The 14,666-nt window shown below is 41.5% G+C and overlaps 1 protein-coding gene across 2 annotated transcripts in view; it reads left to right on the plus strand.

Annotated features, from left to right (window-relative positions):
• Positions 1 to 14,666, plus strand: part of NT5M (5',3'-nucleotidase, mitochondrial) — a 37,710-nt gene that overhangs the window by 15,591 nt on the left and 7,453 nt on the right. The gene's annotated exons all lie outside the window — the stretch shown is intronic.

The following is a 14,666-nucleotide window of genomic DNA, read 5'->3' on the forward strand; positions in this document are numbered from 1 at the left end:
CATCTGCGAAGGGCGAGGCAAGGAGAGAAAATGTGTGGCGGGAGGCGCCGGAAGCCACCCAAAGCCAAACCCAGACATTATGCGTGAATTTATTTATGCAAAAGTTTTAACAAAGGTGAAATGGTTATGTTGCATTTTGCTCCACACTCATGCCCTCATCTTCATTGAAAAGAAATAGAATTACGTAAAACTGAGGCTTTTATGGAAATTGGGAACCAATTCCATAAATTCCTTGGTTGCCAAGCCCACAGGAAAGGTGTGTTGTCCAGGAGATGGGCATTTGCACCAGAGGTGGGTTCAAGGGAAGTGGGAGCAGCCTTCCCAGTCCAGGAAGGCAGGACTGGGGGCCCCACAACCTCTCTGCTCTGGAGAGGGTCTCAGGGTCCCAGTCTCTCCAGGCTGGGAGACTGGGGCAGAGCTCTCTCAGCACAGACCTCTAGGCACGAGTTTTCTCAAGTGTGTTCATATGATCTCTCTCTCTCCAACTCCACAAAATGCACACAGTCCGCCAATGTTTAATGCCTTTGGTTTGCGTTGACTGGAACGGGGACTCGCCCTTACTCAGTAGTTAAAAGCGGAGAGTTTGGAGAGGTGCTTGGCGGCCACTGAGTCATCTCATGCTCCCGCGCCCATTTCCTGTGTCTTGTCATAGGAGTTAGCTAAACTCAGGGGAGTTAACGACTTACCATCAGTAAGTGTGGAGTGGGGACTGAGGCTTGGTCCTCCCTGGTCCTAGGTTTCTACTAGAGCAGTGATCTGAACTCAGGTCCCCAGACCAGTGGGATCCACGTCCCCCAGACACTTGATAGAAATGGATGTTCTCTAGACCTTCCTGGGAACGTCTGAGCTGCGAGGTGTGTTTTAACAAGTCCCACAGGTGCACCTTTGAGTGTAAGTGTTTGTCGAGCTGGAGCACCTGCTTCTGCTGTGGTTGTAGTGGGGCCCGTGCTTGTTGAGGGAAGAGGGACATGCTGGTTGTCATCCAGGCATTTCTGTGGATCCAGGTTCCATCTTTCTGCCCATGATCCCACATGTGCAGTTCAGCCCAGGGCTGCTCTCTGAGCTCTGGACAACTCAAACCTGATGCGTCTGTCCCTGGGCTCCTGACGTCCCGTCCCATGTCCGTCCCTCCCCTCTCGGTAGACTGGCATTGTCCACCAACCTCTGAGGCTGAAAGCCAGGGAGCCATCCTGGTGACACCCTTCCTACCCCTCACACCCAGTGCATCGGCAAGTTGTGTGTCCTGCTCAGAGTACCTGGTGTCTGCCTACTTTCTCTCCATCACACCACCTTTGCGTTTCTTCCCAGAACCACTAAGAGAGCCTTCTACACTGCTTGATCATTTCATTCCCACCCAGAGCCAGTGAAGGTCTTTCCTAAAGTAGATCATGTCAGCCCCCTACTAGAAAACCTTTTAACAGTTCCCCACTGCACTTAAAATGGAATTTAAACACACACACACACACACTCCTCACCCAAACCTGCAAGGCCTCTCCCAGCCACCTCTCGCATCACCGGAGTTCCTGATTCTGCCTTCATGATGTTCCATGTTCCTGTTTCTTGAACATGCTTTGTACCCCTAAACCTGTGGGGCCCGCTGTGTACCTCCTTCCTCCTCATCCCTCGGGCCTCACTCAGCTGCCCCAGCCCCATTTCCTGACCGTATCTTAAAGCTTACAGCCTTGCTGTTCCAGCCATCAGCCTTGTTTCCTGTATAAACACTTGAAATGGGTTTGCATCTCTGTCTCTGTCCTGTTACCTGTCTGTCTCCCCAGTGGACTGCAACCCCCATGAGGGCAGCGAGTATGTCTGTCTTGTTGGTCCTGGTGCCTGGCATGCTGTCAAATGAATAGATTAATTAGCTCAACAGACACTTATCAAACATATCTTAGTAAGAATGTTTGTCATTTATCCAATGCCTTCGATGTGCCAAGCTTTATACTTTTCTTTCTTTCTTTTTTTTTAGATTTTATTTATTTATTTGACAGACGGAGATCACACGTAGGCAGAGAAGCAGGCAGAGAGAGAGGAGGAAGCAGGCTCCCTGCTGAGCAGAGAGCCCCATGCGGGGCTTGATCCCAGGACCCTGGGATCATGACCTGAGCTGAAGGCAGAGGCTTTAACCCACTGAGCCACCCAGGCGCCCTGCTTTATACTTTTCTGATCAGTATAGCAGTTCCCTGTGAAACAGTACCCCTCTGGTCTGATGGAGGAGGAAGGAGGCCCTGAGGGGCAAGGCAACTGGTCTCTTGGGTCTAGTGATCTACAGGTGGCGGGGCTTCGTCCTGACCCATGCATCCCCGAGCCTGCGCCCTGAGCCCCTCCCACGAGCTGCGCATGCTCACTGCCAAGAGTTTGGAGTCCAGTGAACACGTGGGAAGAGGATATCCCTTGGGACCCCTAAGATGCAGCAACAGGAATGGCATTCCGCCAACTTGAACAAAAGTAGAGTTTACGAGGACGCTGTTGGCTTGCTCAGAGAATCACAGAATCTGAGGGAGCAGCCCCTTGACAAGGAGGTTGGGAGCCAGAGCCAGTAGGCGGTCTCCCCAAGCATACGTGCTCGCAGAAGACCACAGACTGGTTCATTCTCTATCTTCGGGTGTCTCTGCCTGGGATTCACGTTCCCAGGAGGGAAGCTTACCAGCTTAGCTCAGGTCACACTCCCAGCCCTTGGCCAGGGGAGGGTGGGCATCCTGACTGATGTCCCATTAAGGACAGGGGTCTTTGCAGAGAAAAATCAAGGTGCTGAGATCAGAGGAAGGGGCACAGTGATAGTGGATGGTGGATGCCCTGACCGAACGTGGGGTGTGGGGGCGGACAACAAAACCCCAGCTACAGACCTACCACTTAGCATTAGAAACACTGTTGGCATTTTGAGGTGTTTCTTTCTAGTTTTTCTTTGATGCATATTAAATATAATACATACATTTTTTTAAGATTTTATTTATTTATTTGATAGAAATCACAAGTAGATGGAGAGGCAGGCAGAGAGAGAGAGAGAGGGAAGCAGGCTTCCTGCTGAGCAAAGAGCCAGATGCAGGACTCGATCCCAGGACCCTGAGATCATGACCTGAGCCGAAGGCAGGGGCTTAACCCACTGAGCCACCCAGGCGCCCCATAATACATACATTTTAACAAAACTTGAAACTCATGTAGCTTAGCACCCATTTTCTCCTTAATGGAGTTTTAGTCTTTTTTCTGTCCCCAAATATTCTTCAAAAACTTGATTGCTAAGAGCTGAAGTCATCTTGTACCAACAGCTTCGTGCGATTATGTCCATAGGACAGATTCCAGGAGATAGAATTCCTGGCTCCCACAAGGAAGGCACATCGTGACACTGCAGGGAGGGGCATATACTGTTGTCGCTGTGCTGGTGGCTGGCCGAGCACCCTCCCCACCCAGGGGCCAGACCTGGGTCAGTGGAGGAAGTGGGACATCAAACAAAGACATGAAGACAGCAAAATGCGGAGTATGTTTGAGGAACTTTGGGTGAATTGTTTTGGCTGGTGGCCTTAGAGCCTGTGGAGTTGGGATCAGGTTGGGTTGCAAGTGTCTCTCCCAGCCATGTTTTCACCTCCCCCGATCCATATACACTGGAACTAATTCACCCGGCTCGGAGGGTGTCTTGTGAAGAGATGAAAATAGCCCCAGCCACATCCTCTCCCACCATCCACGCACCCTCCCATCCCTAGTAGACCTTGTGTCCTTGGCTAGTTGGGGCTGGGTGTAGATGGGGGCTGATGATTGTTTTGCCTGGTACCTGTGGTGGGGGAGTATTGGGCTGGTTCTCAGGACATCAACTGGAGATGGATGTTTGCTCTCATGGTGGTCTCAGTCGGGGCACAAGACCGGACCTCTCACAGAGTTCTTCCCTCCGCTCCTGCCCCCCAGAGCAGCATCAGCCTTGGGCAGCCGAAGTGGGAGTTTTTCTCCTTAGTTGATTCCTCTTGAGACCCAGTCAAAGGAGGGAAGCCTAATTGCTAAGAGTTCAGCTTCTTTATTACACCCAAGAAGTCAGACTTAAGTGCTGTTTGTTTTATCAGAACCTTCTTTCTGGCTGGAGCTTACTGACATTTTAAAGCCAAACCGGCTCGGTAGTAGCTAACTCATGAATTAGTAATATATGCAAGGGCTTCACCTGTATTGATCCATTAGCCTTCATAATAGCCCTGTGAAGTAGGTGCTATTATTATCCCCATTCTACAGATGAGGGAACTGAGGCACAGAGAAGTTAAATCACTTACCCAAAGTTGGAAGCAAGACATGGTGAGTCAGGGTTAGGCAGTCTGGCTCCAGAGCTTGTGCTCTGCACCTCTGTGCTATGCTGACCCCCTTTTCTGATTCCACCTCACTCAGAACTTTGCACGATATTACTAGTTTGTCCCCCAAAGAGATTTTTTAAAAATCCATGTTAAATTCTCCATACTTGAGCATGACATTTTACTGTTCCTTTTCCTGATTCCACAAGTGAGTGATCACAAGTGGGATTAAGTGAGATGCTTGGATGTAACAGTGGGACATGTTCTTTTCATTTGAAGTCTGGTCTCCTGATGATGTCTTCCAGATGCTGTATTTGGATTGAAGAATAAATGTTAAACATTTCCATCACATCATCAAGCCTCTCCACTTAAACTCAAGTAAAAAAAATGTAGATAATGAATTAAATTTAATCACACATTTCACGCCAACTTGTCCAGCTGCTCCCAGAACTTGAACCTTCTTTTAAGACTTACACTAAAATATGCATCACTTTCTCTTGCCACCAGCAGAAACCATAGATTCTTTTAGGAGCAGTGAGAGCCACACTCCAGCCTTCCAGGAACTTCCTCTGGTGGTACCTCCCACTTTGTGTGCTACCCAGTGTCTAAAATTGGGGCTCATGCTATGTTTTGGCTCAAACTACTATTTATAAAATAATTTGCAGTTCATGGTAATTGGCATAGGGTTTTTTTGTAAGATGATGGAAACTTTTGGGGATTAGATAGGCAATCGTTGTACAACATAGAGGATTACTTAAAAAAAAAACACTGAAATGTGCATTCTAAGTTGCTGAATTTTATGGTATGTAAATTTTATATAAAAATGACTATAAAGTGAAATAAAAGGAAGCAGCCTTTTATAGTATAGAAAAGTGATACACTAAAAAAAAAAAAAAAAAGAGGTCTCAAATAAAACCAGAAATGAGAGAGTTAATGCAACAGTGGTTGATATCACAGAAATACAAAGGATCATAAGAGGCTACTAAGAATAATTACATGCCAACATATTGGACAGTGTAGAAGAAATGGATATGGATACATCCTAGAAACACAACCTTCTAGGACTGAATCATGGTGAAATAGAAGATCTGAACAGACCAGTTACTACCTAGGATATGGAGTCAGGAATCAAAAACTTCCCAATGAATAAAAATCTATAACCAGATTACTTCACTGGTGAATCCTGCCAAACATTCAAAGAAGAATTAATCCCCTTCCTCCTAAAACTCTTCCAAAAAAATAGAAGGGGGCTGGAGGGACTCTTCCAAACACATTTATGAAACATTACCATGATACCCAAACCAGACAAGAATGCCACAAAAAAGAAAATTCAAGGCCAATATCCCTGATAAACAAAGATGCAAAATTTCTGAACAAAATATTAGCAAAGTGAATTCAACAATACTTTAAAAGGATCATACACCATAACCAGTGGGATTTGTTCTAGGAATGCAAGGATGGTTCAACACCTGCAAATCAATCAATGTGATAAATTACATTAACAAAACAGATAAAATTATATGATCATTTCAATAGGTGCAGAAAAAGCATTTGACAAAGTTCAACATCCATTTTGTTATTTATTTATTTGTTTGTTTATATTAAAAGATTTTATTTATTTGTTTTGAGGCAGAGAGTGTGAGCAGGGGGACAGGCAAAAGAAGATGGAGAGAGAACCTCAAGAAGGCTCCAGATTGAGTTCAGAATCCTACATGGAGGTCAGTCCCACAATCTTGAGATCATGACCTGATCTGAAACACAGGAGTCAGTCGCTCAAGCAACTGAGCCACCCAGGTGCCCCTGAACATCCATTTTAATTTAAAAAAACTCTCAACAAAGCAGATATAGAGGAAATGTACCTCAACTTAATAAAGGTCATACATGATAAATGCAAAACTAATGTTATATTTAATGGTGAACAGCTGAAAGCTTTTCCTTTAAGATCAGGAACAAGACACTTTTAGTCAATATAATATTGGATGTCCTAGTCATAGCAGTTAGGCAAGAAAAAAAAACAAAAGTATCCAAATTGGAAAGGAAGGAGTAAAACTAGCACTATTTGTAGATGACATAATATTATATATAGAAAAACCTAATGACTCCATCAAGAAACTATTAGAACTAATAAATTCAGTAAAGTTACAGGATACAAAACCATACACAAAAATCTGTTGTATTTATTTACATTAATAATGAACTGTGAGAGAAATTAAGAAAATAATTCCATTCATAATTGCATCAAAAAGGATAAGATATTGAGGAATAAATTTATCCAAGGAGGTGAAAGACCTATATATTAAAAATTATCAGGCATTAATGAAAGAAATTAAAGAAGACAGAAATAAACATAAACATGTTTTGTACTTGTGGATTCATATTGTTAAAATATTCATACTACCCCAAAACAATCCACAGATTCACTATGCAATCACTATGAAAATTTCAGTAGTAACTTTTACAGACCTAGGCAGGCAATCCTAAAATTTGGAACCACAAAAGACTCCAATAGCCTAAGTAATTTTGAGAAAGAAAAATAAAGCTGGAGATGTCACACTCCCTGATTTCAAACTATATTACAAAGCTGTGGTAATCAAAACAGTATAGTATTGGCATAAAACAGACACATAGAGCAATGGAACTAAGAGAGTCCAGAAATAAACCCCTGTATCTATGGTCAGTTTACAACAAAGGAGCCAAGAATATACAATGGAGAATGGACATTCTCTTCAAGAAATGATGATGGGAAAATTGGACAGCTACATGCAAAAGAATGAAACCTCTACCTTATACCATGCACAAAATTAACTTGAAATGGATTAAAGACTTGAATATAAGACCTGAAACCATAATACTCCAAGAAGAAAAATAGGTCTAAGTTCCTTGGCATAGCTCTTGGCAGTGGTTTGAACCTGACACCAAAACAAAAGAAACAAAAGCAAAAACAAACTAATGGGACTACATCAAACTAAAATCTTCTGCACAGCAAAGGAAACCATCAACAAAATGAAAAGGCAACCTCCTCAATGAGAAAAAATAATTACATATCCTATATCTGATAAAGGGCTTATATCCAAAATACATAAAGAACTCACACAACTCAATAGCAAAAACCACACAACCCCAAAACCAAACAATCTGAGTAAAACCTGGGCAAAGGATCTGAATAAACATTTTCCAAAGAAGGTATACAGAGGCCCACAGGTACATGAAAAGAAGCTCAACATCACTAATTATCAGGGGAATGCAAATCAAAACCACAATGAGGTGCCACCTCACGCCTGTTAGTTTGGCTGTTATCAGAAAGGCAAGCAGTAACAAGTGCTGGTGAGGATAAGGAGAAAAACTATTGTGCACTGTTGGTGGGAATATAAGTTGATGTAGCCACTGTGGTGGAAAACAGAATGAAGGTTCCTCAACTGACTAAAAATAAAACTACCATATGATCCTGCAATTTTACTTCTGGGTATTTATTCAAAGAAAACAAAAACACTAATTTGAAAAGATATATGCACCTCTATGTGTACTGCAGCATTATCTACAATAGCCAAGCTATGGAAACAACCTAAGAATCCTTGGATGGATGAATGGATAAAGAAATTTTGTTACTATATGCAGAGGAATGTGATTTCATCCATAAAAAAGAATGGAATCTTGCCATTTGTGACAACATGGATAGACCTCGAGAGTATTATGCTGAGTGAAATGACAAATGGAGAAAGACAAATACTGTATGATGTCTTCTATGTGGAATCTGAAAACAAACAAACATATGGGTTCCTGGGTGGCTCAGATGGTTAAACATCTGCCTTCAGCTCGGGTCATGATCTCCAAGTCCTAGGATCAAGCCCCAGGCTGGGCTCTCAGCTCAGTGGGGAGACTGCTTCTCCCACTCCCTCTGTATCTCTCTGGCCTGTGCTCTCTCTGTCTCTCTCAAATGAACGAATAAAATCTTAAAAAAAAAAGATAATAAAAACAAAAAAACAATAAAACAAAAGAAAAAAAACCCAAACTTATAAATGCAGAGAACAGATTGGCAGTTGTTGGAGGTTGGAGGTGAGGGGTGGGAGAAATGGGTGAACTGTTTGTTTTATTTTGATTAAATAAAATTTTAAAAATATAATAGAACTGCAAAGGGAAATAGATAAATTCATAATTTTTACAGAGACTAATATATCTGTTTTAATAGGTGATAGAGTACGTAGACATCCCCCACCCCAAAAAATCAGTCGGGATGTAGAAGCCTTGAACAAGCATTGGCAACCAGCTGGACCAAGTTGGCATTTATATAACACCTAACACAACAACAGTAGATACCTGTTCTAGTCCAGTGCACACAGAACATTTAGCAAGATAAGCCATGTTTTGGTATAGCAGATATGCTAAAGCCCTTGAATTATATACTTTAAATAAGTAGATTTTATGGTATATGAATTATATCTAAAGAAATTTGGCCATTCAAATGGCTGATAGTTCCAAAACCAACTCTATTCTTCTGCTTAGATGTGGTTATTTTATCATCTTAATTGGGTTTGTGGACAGAAGTGCATGATAACCTGTGCAGGACCCTGGGTCAAGCCAATTTCCCTGAAAATCTTGGACTTAATGGCAACATTTTTCTCATCTTCCACTAAATGAAGTAGACTGGTAATGATGACACCTGTCCTTGGGTAATGGCATGTCCCCACCATCTCCCAGGATTTGCATCCCTTCCCTCATTTGGGGCTTGTCCTGGGATCTGCTCACTTGAGCAGAGGAGGACTTTGGGGGAAGTCCAGCCAACATTTGAAGAGCAAGGACCATGTCTTACTTTCATATCTTCATTTCTGAGCCATGTGGACCCACATGGCTCTGAGAGGGCTTTGAGGAGGTGTCAGGGAGCTGCTCCAGCTCCTGTCACTGCCCTGGATGTTCTGCCCCCTGTCCTTTCTCAGCACCAGCCTCGTCACCACCCATGCACCCCCCTTTATCATCTTCACACCGAATTCTTCACTCCTGCAGTGGCCAGTTTTATGAGCTTGCTGCTCATGACCTATGTCTTGAGAGATCCTTCTGGTGTTTCTTTTGCTAACATGTAGTTTGGATTCAGTTTCAGTCATTTTGACAGATTCTGATTTAGGAATGGCAACACAGTTTTATACTCGAATAGCTCTACATTCCTCTGGGCCAAACTATTTTATCCCCCAAGTATTTTTAGGAACTGAAGTTGTGATCAGGTGACTAGTGAATAATGCCTTTCTTCCACAACAGCAGCTAGTAAAAGTAATGAAAGACGCTTGCCCAAGCCTTGACTTATCCTTAAAGGTGCCCCTCAGACACCTGACCCTGCTGAACCCTGGCTGAACCTGAGCATCACACTTTCACTTTTGGGTCTGTGGACCTACCTGTGAACTTCTCAACTCACCTCTCTGGGACTTGGCTTCTTTGTCAGCACAGTTGTAGTAATACCTTCATGGGCATTTTTAAAGAAAATTGACTGGAAATCAAATTGCATTATATAAATATATCAAGTCAATACATTATACACTTTAAACTTGTACAGTGTTACATGCCAATCATATCTCAATAAATATAAATTTAAAAAACAAAGCCGAAGAAGAAATTTGCACAAACCACCTAGCACTATGCTTGATAGCAGTAGGTGTCGTCCCCTTGTTTCTGTCTGTCCCCAAATGCTCCTGCCCAGCAGTAAAGAAAGAATGAACTTCAACATACATTTCTCAAACCAGAAAGTCAAACAATTTTATGGTTGATTAGTTTTTCTGCATTCTTGGCTCCAAGTTCTGTATATAGTTGTCTGTTGTCTATATAGTTTGATTACAGCTGTGTTTTAAAAACAATAAATAATAAGAAGGAAGGAAGTACAGCCAGCTATAGATGTTTCTCTCTCTAACGTTTCTTGATTTTCCAAATTTTTTTTGATAAGCCATTATTTTTGCAATAAAAAAAGTGTAAATGCTTTTTTGGTTGGCATTCATTCAGCAAACATTTACTGAGCAATCTGCTTCAGTGCTTACAAAATGCCCCGTCTCTGCTTTAGGAAGATAGGTGGTTATCACTGCGTCACAGGTTCTGTGGTCACCCAAGAGGAGGAGGCTAGGCTCAGCTTCTTGGGGAAAAGAAGAATTGAGTTGAGTCGTGGAGATGAGAAGACAAAGAAGTGGGAGAGCGAGCTCTGAGTGGTGGGAACAGCACGCACAAAGGCAAAGAGGAATTCCAGGGATCTTGGTGTGGGTATGGGGTGTGCAGGGGTAAGGACAGAGAGGCATGGGAAGGAAGGAGATGGTGCTGGCAGGGGTGAGCAGTTGGGTTGAGAGGGGAGAGGCTAGAGATGAGACTAAGAGTCAGGGCCTTTGGTAATCAAGAGTTTGTACTTCAGGCCACAGGATCTGAGAGGCTTTTGAAGGATATTTATGCAAAGCTGTTGTAATGGATGTCTTTGAACACTCACTGCAGTGGTATAGGGGATTCATCGGTGAAGCCACATAGAGCTTGCTGCAGTGACCCAGATGGGCTATAAGGAAGACCCAAGCTAAGACAGTGACAATGACCCACACAGACTTAACTGTTACCATGGGGATGACTTGAGAGGCTTCTTACACCCATAGAGAAAAATGAACAGTGAACACCCTAGAGACAAATGGACTGTGGAGGTGAATAGAAAGCAAAAACCTACAGTGAACTTACACACAGAGCCCTTAACTTTATTAAGAAAGAAATTACACTTCAATCGTTTTTTTGTTTTGTTTTTTTATTCGTTTGTTTGTTTGTTTGCTATTAGGGATAATTGTTTAAAAATTATAATAACTAGTATTAGGTAAATGTTTGCATTTTCAGATATGGCTGATGGAAATAAATATAAAACCTTTCTGGGTGGCAATTTAGCAGAGATCTCAATTGCCTTAAAATTTGCCTTTATTGCTGTATTTTTTGCATTTGTTTATTTTATATTATTTTTTTAAAGATTTTATTTATTTATTTGCCAGAGACAGAGGGAGAGAGAGCGAGCGAGCACAGGGAGACAAAGAGGCAGGCAGAGGCAGAGGGAGAAGCAGGTTCCCTGCCGAGCAAGGAGCCCGATGTGGGACTCGATCCCAGGACCCTGGGTCATGACCCAAGCCGAAGGCAGCTGCTTAACCAACTGAGCCACCCAGGCGTCCCTGCATTTGTTTATTAAGATATAATTGAAACTCAACAAATTTACTTCCTTAAAGGGTAATCACCACCACAGTCAAGATAGAGAAAATGCCCAGCACAACAAAATGCTTCCTCTTGGGCCCCAGTCATAGGGGGACCCACACTGTTGTGAGTTTTGCTTTTAGGAGGTTTGCTAGATTCTCACAGTAAACCTCAGAGTAAAAGAAATTCCCTTGTGCTTCTGGCAGGGGGAGGAAAAAGTAACTATTTTGAAATACACCAGGATATTCTGTTCTTCTTAACAAGGCCTGCCTGCAAGAAAAACTTTTACAAAAGTCCAAATTGCTGCAATTTCATCAGAACTTACCTGACCTTTCTCCAACCCGTTTAGCTATCCTATCCCACTTAAGAGGGAAGTACTGTGAAACACAGGTGAACCTCAGAATCCAGGGGCGTGGGCTCATGGTCAGACTGAGGCCGCCTCACAGGACTAGAGAACACTGCCCCTTCCTGCACACCTCACTACCACGTTGCTAAAGGTCTGTTCACTACAAGTCCTTCTGCGTAGTACATCCTGTGTGGCTTTCAGGAAAAGTTACAAGGCATACTAAAAGGCAAAGAACAGAGTTTGTAGAGAGAGCAAACAAGTCTAAGAAAGAATATAAAAAAAAAGAAATGCTGGAGATGGAAACACTGTAACAGAAATGAAGAATGCCTTTGTTCTTGTTAAATAGACTGGACACAGCTGAGGAAAGAATCTCTGAGCTGGAGGATATCCTGGTAAAAACTCTGTAACTGAAACACAAATGGGGAAAGGAGTATAAGAAACCAAAACTAAAACTCCAGAGTATCCAAGAACCATGGGAAGGTATAACAGACATGTAATAGGAATACCAGAAGGAGAAGAAAAAGAGACAGGAACAGAATACTTGAAGCAATAAGACAGAATTTTTCACCAAATGAGTATCAGATACCAAAGCACAGATCCAGAAAACTTAGAGAACACCCAGCAGGATAAATAGGAAAAGCAAAACAAAACAACCCATACCTAAGCATATCATATTCAAACTACAGAAATCAAAGATGAAGACAAAACCTTGAAAGAAGCCAGAGGAATAAAAATCCTTAGTTGTAGAGGAACAAATATAAGAATTTTAGCTGAGTTCTCCTCAGAAATCATGCAAACAAGAAGAGAGTAGAGTGGAATATTTAAAGCATTGAGAGAAAAAACCCAACCAACCTATAGTTCTTTCTCCAGGAAAATCCTCTTTCAAAAGTGAAGTAGAGGGGCACCTGGGTGGCTCAGTTATTGAGCATCTGCCTTCAGCTCTCGTCATGATCCTGGGGTCCTGGGATTAAGCCGAGGGGCTCCCTGGTCGGCGGGGAGTCTGTTTCTCCCTCTCCCACTCCCCCTGCTTGTGTTCCTTCTCTTGCTGTGTATCTGTTAAATAAATAAAAAAATATTTTTTTTAAGTGAAGGAGAAATAAATATGTTCTTGGACTTTCAAAAATAGATTATTATCCATAGACCTGTCTTGCACGAAATTTAAAAGAAATTCTTCAGAGAGAAGAGAAATGATATGTCAAAAACTCAAATCTACATCAAGGAGGAAAGAGCATTAGAGAATAAATGAAGGTAAAATAAAAATTTTCATTTTTAGTTCATCTAACAGTTTTTTCAGAATAGCATTAGCAACAATGTATTTGATGATTTTAACTTCTGTGCAAGTGAAATGAATTGCAGCAATGATATATTCATGGGATGGGAGGGAGAAACTAGAAATCTGTTGCTATTATAATGTACTTTCACTGTCTGTGAAGCAGCACACTTGTTTTTGAAAATGGCCTTGGGTTAGTTATAAATGTATACTGCAAATTCTGGGTCAACCACTCAGAAAAGTAAAAAAAGAAAAAGTACATGATTCTCGGTATGCAAAGAAAGGGTAGAAAGTGGAATCATATAAAATACTCAATTAAAATCATAAAAGGCAGAAAAGACTGGAAGACAGAAGGGCAGAGTCAAAAATGGTAACAAATACAGCAGATATTAATCCAACTATATCAATAATCATTTTAAACATCAATGGTCTAAATGGTCTAAATTAAAAGAGTTTGATAGTGGATCAAAAAACCAAGACCCGCATTTATGCTGTCTGCAAGAAACACAGTTTAAATATATAGACATAGACAGATTGAAACTATAGAGATAGTGAAAGAGATATCATGCTAACACTGTCAAAAGAAAGTGAGAGTAGCTATATGAACTTAGGACAGAACAGAGTTCAGGCCAAAGAAAATTATCATGGATAAATAAAGGCATTATATAATGATAAAGGTGTTAATTCTCCAAGAAGACATGCTAATCCTTAAAGTGTAAAGTGTATCCACTTAACAACAATGTCAAAATATGTGAGGCAAAAACTGATAGAACTTCAGGAGAATTCGATGAATTTACTATTACAGTTGTAGACTTCAACATCCCTTTGTCAGAAATGGACAGATCCAGAAGGTAGAAAATCAGTAAAGATATGGTTGGATTCAATAATGCCATCAATCAATTAGATATGATTGACATTTATAGACTACTTTATCTAACAACAGCAGAATACATTTTCTTCTCAAGCTCACATGGCACCATCATTCATCAAGGTTGACCACATTCTGAACCACAAAACACACCTTACAAATTTAAATAATAGAAATCATACATGTTCTCAAACGAGACACCAGTAATAGAAATATAGCTGGAAAATCCAAAAATTCCTGGAGATTAAACAACACACTTAAAAATAACAAAGAAGGAGCTCAATAGAAGATAAGACAAATATCTAGAACTAAGTGAAAATGTTTCACTAGAACTAAGTGAAAATGTTTCAAAGTTTGTGGGATGCAGTGAAAGCAGTGCTTAGTGGACAATGTATAGCAAAGTCTGGATGACCTTGGACATGATGATGGCTTTTTAGATACAACACCAAAGGAACAAGTTATGAAAGAAATCATCGATAAGCTGAGCTTCATTAAAATGAAAAACTTCTGCTTTGCCAAATATGATGTCAAGAGAATGAGAAGACAGGTCACAGACTGGGAGAAAATATTGGCAAGAGACAACTGACAGGCAACTGTTACCTAAGATATACAAAGCGTTCTGAAAACTCAATGACAAGGCAATGGACAGCCTGATGAAAAGGTGGTCTTAAGACCTAAACAGTCACCTTATCCAAGAGGATTTACAGATGGTAAAGAAGCACACATAACAGTGTTCAATATCCT

This window comes from Mustela putorius, unplaced genomic scaffold (assembly GCF_011764305.1).
Source record: "Mustela putorius furo isolate JIRA1106 unplaced genomic scaffold, ASM1176430v1.1 tig00000731_pilon_pilon_pilon, whole genome shotgun sequence".
Taxonomy (NCBI): domain Eukaryota; kingdom Metazoa; phylum Chordata; class Mammalia; order Carnivora; family Mustelidae; genus Mustela; species Mustela putorius.